Raw genomic sequence first — 5,795 nt, forward strand, 5'->3', positions numbered from 1 at the left:
CCGAGACACTCTCATGGTCTGAGGAAGTAAAACACATGCTAGCACTTTGTGTTATAACAGATGATTTCAGACGATATAATCACATAGTATAATAGACAAGTATTGGGTCGATTCAATATGATCATTCTTCTAGCGTCATATATATCCTCAATGTTATTTTAGGATTATCTTTACACTTAACGATGTCCTAAGATCCGGAAATGTGATCACCAACAACACTTGAGCAAGTCTTAGAGGCGAGACCGGGAACCTATTGTTTATCGTTTATCATTTCACACGTGATTATGAGTTTTCCACTAAATCGCATATTCCAGGATCATACCAGTTATACCATGAAATATAAACTCTTAATTATGAATAATGGAAGTATAATAATACAATATTATTGCCTCTAGGGCACATTTCCAACAATTATTTCTATTATGTTATTGCTAACACGTTGCAGGTACGAGAAGCTTGAAAACAGAGTGAAGAAAGTATGCTTATATCTGAAAAAGCTACATAACCAGCTCCAAAACGAGGACAAATTTAGGCGCCATTGTTCTATTGCATCTCAGCCGCAATGCCAACCAAACGCGCGAAGACATCACTTGTGGAGGAGCCATCACCATCTTGGCCAACACACTTGGTCTCGACTTCGACGTGCTATATCCATTAGGCGGTAACCGTTTTGTTTCTCTTCCAGTTCTCTGTAGCGCTAGTATGACTGTCACTATGAATGGTAGGATCCTTATTCGTATCCCTAGAATTGGGCATTTGCTACCCACTCCCATACCTAAACATTTCTTGATCGAGGACGATATTTTACATTATGACGCACATGATGAAGAGGAAAGGAGGATTCTGATGCAACCATGCTAAAAGATTTGGATGAAGAAAAACTCACACCTGAACAAGAGGTGTACCCGAAGATGATGATAAATGAGTTAGGATGTATGCTACATATATTGATGCCTATGAGGTCGGAGAGTCCTACAAACAACATGAGCAGTTTTGGGGTGGAGTATTACCTAGAGATGTATATGGATAATAGTCTACAGATATAAGGGTGTAATGCCTATATGCAATCATGCCACATATAGTCATACACGTAAAAAATCCACTTCAATCGATGCGCAACGGTAATTTGTTCACCACACCTATTCTATGCTTTATGGAGAGATGCCACTAGTGAAGTTATGGATCCTAGTCCATTCATATTTATTACTTTCAACCTCGATCAATCATTATTATTTACAATATGAAATGTTTATTTAATTACTTGCAATTATCAATTACATCTCCTTCATGTAATTGGCAAGGTTAATGAGACCGACAACCTCACTGGTTTCATTGGGGACCAAGACAACTTTCACAATTGCGTGTAAGTGACGATAATCGGATATAGTCCACACTCTTACAGGTTTGAGAAATCTGTAGGTCATCCAATTGAGAGAAAAATGTTGCTTTCTGCAAACCTCTACACTCGGGGGAGGGGGGGGGGCACCAACTTCCTAACAGAGATGAAGCAGTCCTACTACATGATTTGGATGTATAAAAGAAGTATGCACCATGTCTCAAGGTGAGAGTAGTGAATGCTCAATACCGAAGGGGCTACCATATGAAAGATGAAATTGACGTGCATAAAATTTTGAACAAACTCAATGTACTACACAAGTGTTGTGTGACATTAACATAGAACCATACAACCAAGTACTCAGAGGGGGTACTTTGGTATGAGTTAACCATTTTGCATCTGGACTTGAACCAAAGTCGTCAGTTTATTTACAACACCACGTCAACACTTTGATTTACTCATGTTTCTACCTAAGTTAGTAGCTTTTAGTTTATTAGGTGAAAGAATGGCCTAGGTTCAGTCAACTTTAGCACACTAACCACTTCCAGTTAGGTTCATCTATCACAATGCCAATCTATTGTTATCAAATTATCTCGAAACAATTGCAAAAAATCCAGTTCTCATTTAAACTTCTAGAGTTCATGACTTTTTTATCATGCCACTTATACATACTTATTATCATTTAAGTACAGACATTTTAGTGCCATGCCATATGCAAATCAATTCACAAACCAATTGCAATTCCAACTCTCCAAAATATATAAGTGAGCTACGAAGAGTTTAAAGTGTTTTTTACTTTGACCATGCTCTAAAATATACAAGTGAAGTTGTAGAGCAATTCTAAAAACATGTAGCCATGCATACACTCCATTTTTTGTTTTTAATGATGTTATCCATTGTCAGCATGATTTATGGTGGCACAATGATGGTAGGTTCCCTTGTGCTTTTGGTAACATTTTTGGGATAGAGATAGTGTCACAGATTTAGCCTTCATGCGGTATGGGTTATCCAGCTCGGCCCAGTACAACCAACGAGGGCTTGTGTTTTGTGGAGCAGACAACATGATTAGGAAGACGTATAAGACGAGGGTATCTGCAACAAGAAGATGAAGGCTCCATTGAAAGAGAGAACAAAAGAAAAGCTGATCGCAAACCCTAGCCTCGTCCTCAATTGGTCGTGGCTATGGCATGTCCACTAAGATGACGGAGGTTACTATTGAGAATGATAAAACAACATATATTCATAGTGACAATGTTCATTTTTAATATATACAATTCCACAGTTAAATTGTCACTGTCCGAGCAAAGGAAGCACTACACCCGAGTTGCACTCTGTAGGGTCATCGAGGAGCGGCAAGCTACTCATGAGAACGTGGGGGTCAAGGACACGTAGAGGAACTAGTGGCGAGCAATGGGAAAAGGCAGAGGCGGGATAGGTGAAGGCAAATGCTAATGGTTCTCCCGACAAGCGCTTATGTTGGGGTGGCGGTGGTGCGATCATGCGTGATCACCATGGCAAGCAGATAGGAGATGTAACACTTTTTTTCAGGAATGTCATCATGGCTTGTTTTATCGATTTGGTAAAAAGGTTACATCGTTTGCAAGAACATTATCCAGGAAGTCCGGGGGTTCATCAGCCCAATTACAAGAACTATTGCTATCATAAGCAAATTTTGCTAAACTATGAGCAACCTCATTTGCTTCCTGGTTACAGTGCGAAATTGAACCGCACTAGTTGCAATAATAATCTCTCATTTCATTTTTTTTATTTAGCATTTTTAGCAAAACATTTCATTTTCTTGGGTCAGAGTCGTTTTGACGCTCGCGAGTTCAGCTGGTCCACGGATTTTCGCCTCCACGTGGCGTGTGTGATTCAGCCTGGCCCGGCATGGCCCGGCCCGGCCCACGAGGGGGCCCGTTTTGTGGAGGAGACAGCGTGACTAGAGGATGAGAGCCGCAAGGGAAAGAGGGAAGCCTCCATCTCCAGCGAGAAGAGAAGAGAAGACGAGCCCCAAACCATAGCCTCGATCCTCGTCTACCCCGGTTCACCATGGCGCTACGCAGCCTGGCCGCGAGGATGCGGGTCGCCGCCGCCGCCCGGCTCCCGTCGGCCCCTCGCGTTTCGCCGGCGTCTGGTAGTCGGGCCCTCCCTTTCTCCTCCTCCTCCAGTAAGGTATGCCCCTTCTCCCCCTGCACACCGCGCTCGCTCAGGCAAACCACTGGCTGGAGTAGGCAGTGCTAGAGCTTCCCCCTGCGTGTGATGATCATGTATGCCTGCAAATTGACGAAATAGACCAATAATTTCTTTGATTTCCTCGGCTCCGGATCTAGACCCTTCGCCGTGACCAACTCTTGCTGCTGCGTTGCTACTTGTTTCATTGAGCAATTTATAAACTGTATTGGCGTTACATAGTTTCCAAAGGCACGCCTTGGTGCAAAGGCCGCATACCTGCATTGCTAGCTAATGAATTTTGAATGCAAATTAATCCTTTTTAAGGGGTGAATCTATGATTTTGAATATGATTTTGCACTACCAAACCATTCAACTAGGTTTATCATCAATTGCATATTTGTTCATAATATATTTATTGGGTAATGTGTGTATTGATTTTTTTGTATAAACTTGGTCAACTTGAGACAAGATTAATAGTACGTATAAACCCGGCTGGAGGGATTATGTCTGTGCTTTAGCTCCCCCGTCCATGAGCCTATTTGCAAGAAGAAAGGGATGCTGTCAACTGTAGGAGGCTTGTCAGTAATCTCCCATTGCAGTTGATATTTGCTACATGCTTCTTACCTTCTATGCACTTGTTCATCTGAATTGGTGGTCTTGCCCTTTACAAACGCATGGTTTTCATGGTCGCCATGCTTTCACTGTTACAAATTATGCATAGATGCACATGCAAGTTGTTTAGTGACTATCCTTGTTAGCAGTATTTTTAAAGAGATGTGGCTGTTATAGATAATTCTAACTTGACAACAATTTGTATTGTCATGAAAATTTCCCCCTTTTCCCTCTGCACGAGATTGACGGGATTTTACAGCACATTTTAACATGAAAACCATTTGTATTGTCATGAAAACGTTGATCGTTTTTACCTTGCATGAGGCTGGTGCTCAGAATTTGTCAACTACCAGCATGACTTTCTCATATATTTTAGTTATTCATGGATTTGCACAAGAGACACATAGGTATTTGTTCTGACTTAAAAGCGTTAATCAGAGGATTGACCACTTGATTTTGGGATGATGGCAAATTATACGTGTAAGTTTTGTAAGCTCTGAAATTAGGGTACTAGCAGTCATTAATGCTTGGCAAATATGTGTATTTATCATGTGTAATGATTTCAAGAGCTTATGGTGCTGCAAATACTCTTGCCTCATGATATTTTTGTTCCCCTGTATCCTTACAGGACATGTAAGGATAACAAGGCTAACTCTTGCACCTGATATTGCCTTCTCAGCTTTCTCTTACTTTGTTGTTAAAATTGTATAGCGCTAGAGACTGGTACCTGCTTCAGCGAGAACGTTATGACAGTGTGACAAGAGAGTTAAAAAACTACAGGTATAAGCTTCAACAACTTTCATTTTGATATTACTGCTCAAAAGGTTGAATATGATATGTAATGCCTCAATTCCTTGTTCTTTTTGGCAGCCGTGAGGTTGTGTGGACTGAAAGGCTAGCTAAGCTGCTTAATGTGGTATACGTGCTGGGTATGCCTTTTATCGTTGGCCCTTTGGTCTTAAAAGGGATTGCCATTCGGAGAATGTGAGGGGGTAGCAGCCATACACTGCTTCGTTTATTACTGCTGATGCATGTGAACTCGTAGTTCAGCACTCTCTTTGTGTTAACTGCCTGACTTGCAAGAGCAGATAACCATATGGGAATAATGGCTTGTTGCGTCTGTGTCTTGACCCGCATTGCGTCGCGGATAACCTCGTGATTATGGCTTTATGTAGATTTGTGCAAGCGTAGTTGTTTGCTGTAATGGTTTCTTGCACTTGTTTGCCGTTAACTTATGTCTGTCCCTATGGAGCTACTGTTTCTGAGTGGTGTTGGGTTTCTCCAGGTGCGCTTTGTTGGCCCTGATTTATGTACACTGGACTGCTATGTGCAGCGCCAACTTTGCTCTGTGCAGAGCTAAGCTATTAGCGAAATCATATGGCTTAAGATTATAAGCATTCCAACATAAGCAGGAACTGCCTGGCCTGAAAATTTGAAACTCACCTGTTACTCAAGTTTGAGAATGTGCACATCAAGGTTCCAATTTTCTTATATCAAAGTATATCTTTTCTTTTTTAGTGCATTTCCTTCCTGTTGACTTCCTTGGAAGTCTTGAACTTATTAGAAATTTACCGTGTATCTCCACAATGTCGTGTAGTGTTTCCTTGCATTGTCGAGTGAAATCATGCTTTGTTACTCGAGTGAGTCTGCTGATGTCTTGCACCTCCGGCTTGCA

The 5,795-nt window shown here is 41.4% G+C and overlaps 1 long non-coding RNA gene across 1 annotated transcript; it reads left to right on the forward strand.

The window, feature by feature from the left end:
* The first annotated feature begins 4,827 nt into the window (after positions 1–4,827).
* On the forward strand, positions 4,828–5,511 carry LOC123135059 (uncharacterized). The gene is made up of 2 exons (XR_006465811.1): positions 4,828–4,900; positions 4,991–5,511. It is a non-coding gene; the product is annotated as an uncharacterized lncRNA (long non-coding RNA).
* The last annotated feature ends 284 nt before the right edge of the window (positions 5,512–5,795 follow it).

The sequence above is a fragment of the Triticum aestivum genome, chromosome 6B (genome assembly GCF_018294505.1).
Source record: "Triticum aestivum cultivar Chinese Spring chromosome 6B, IWGSC CS RefSeq v2.1, whole genome shotgun sequence".
NCBI classification, from domain to species: domain Eukaryota; kingdom Viridiplantae; phylum Streptophyta; class Magnoliopsida; order Poales; family Poaceae; genus Triticum; species Triticum aestivum.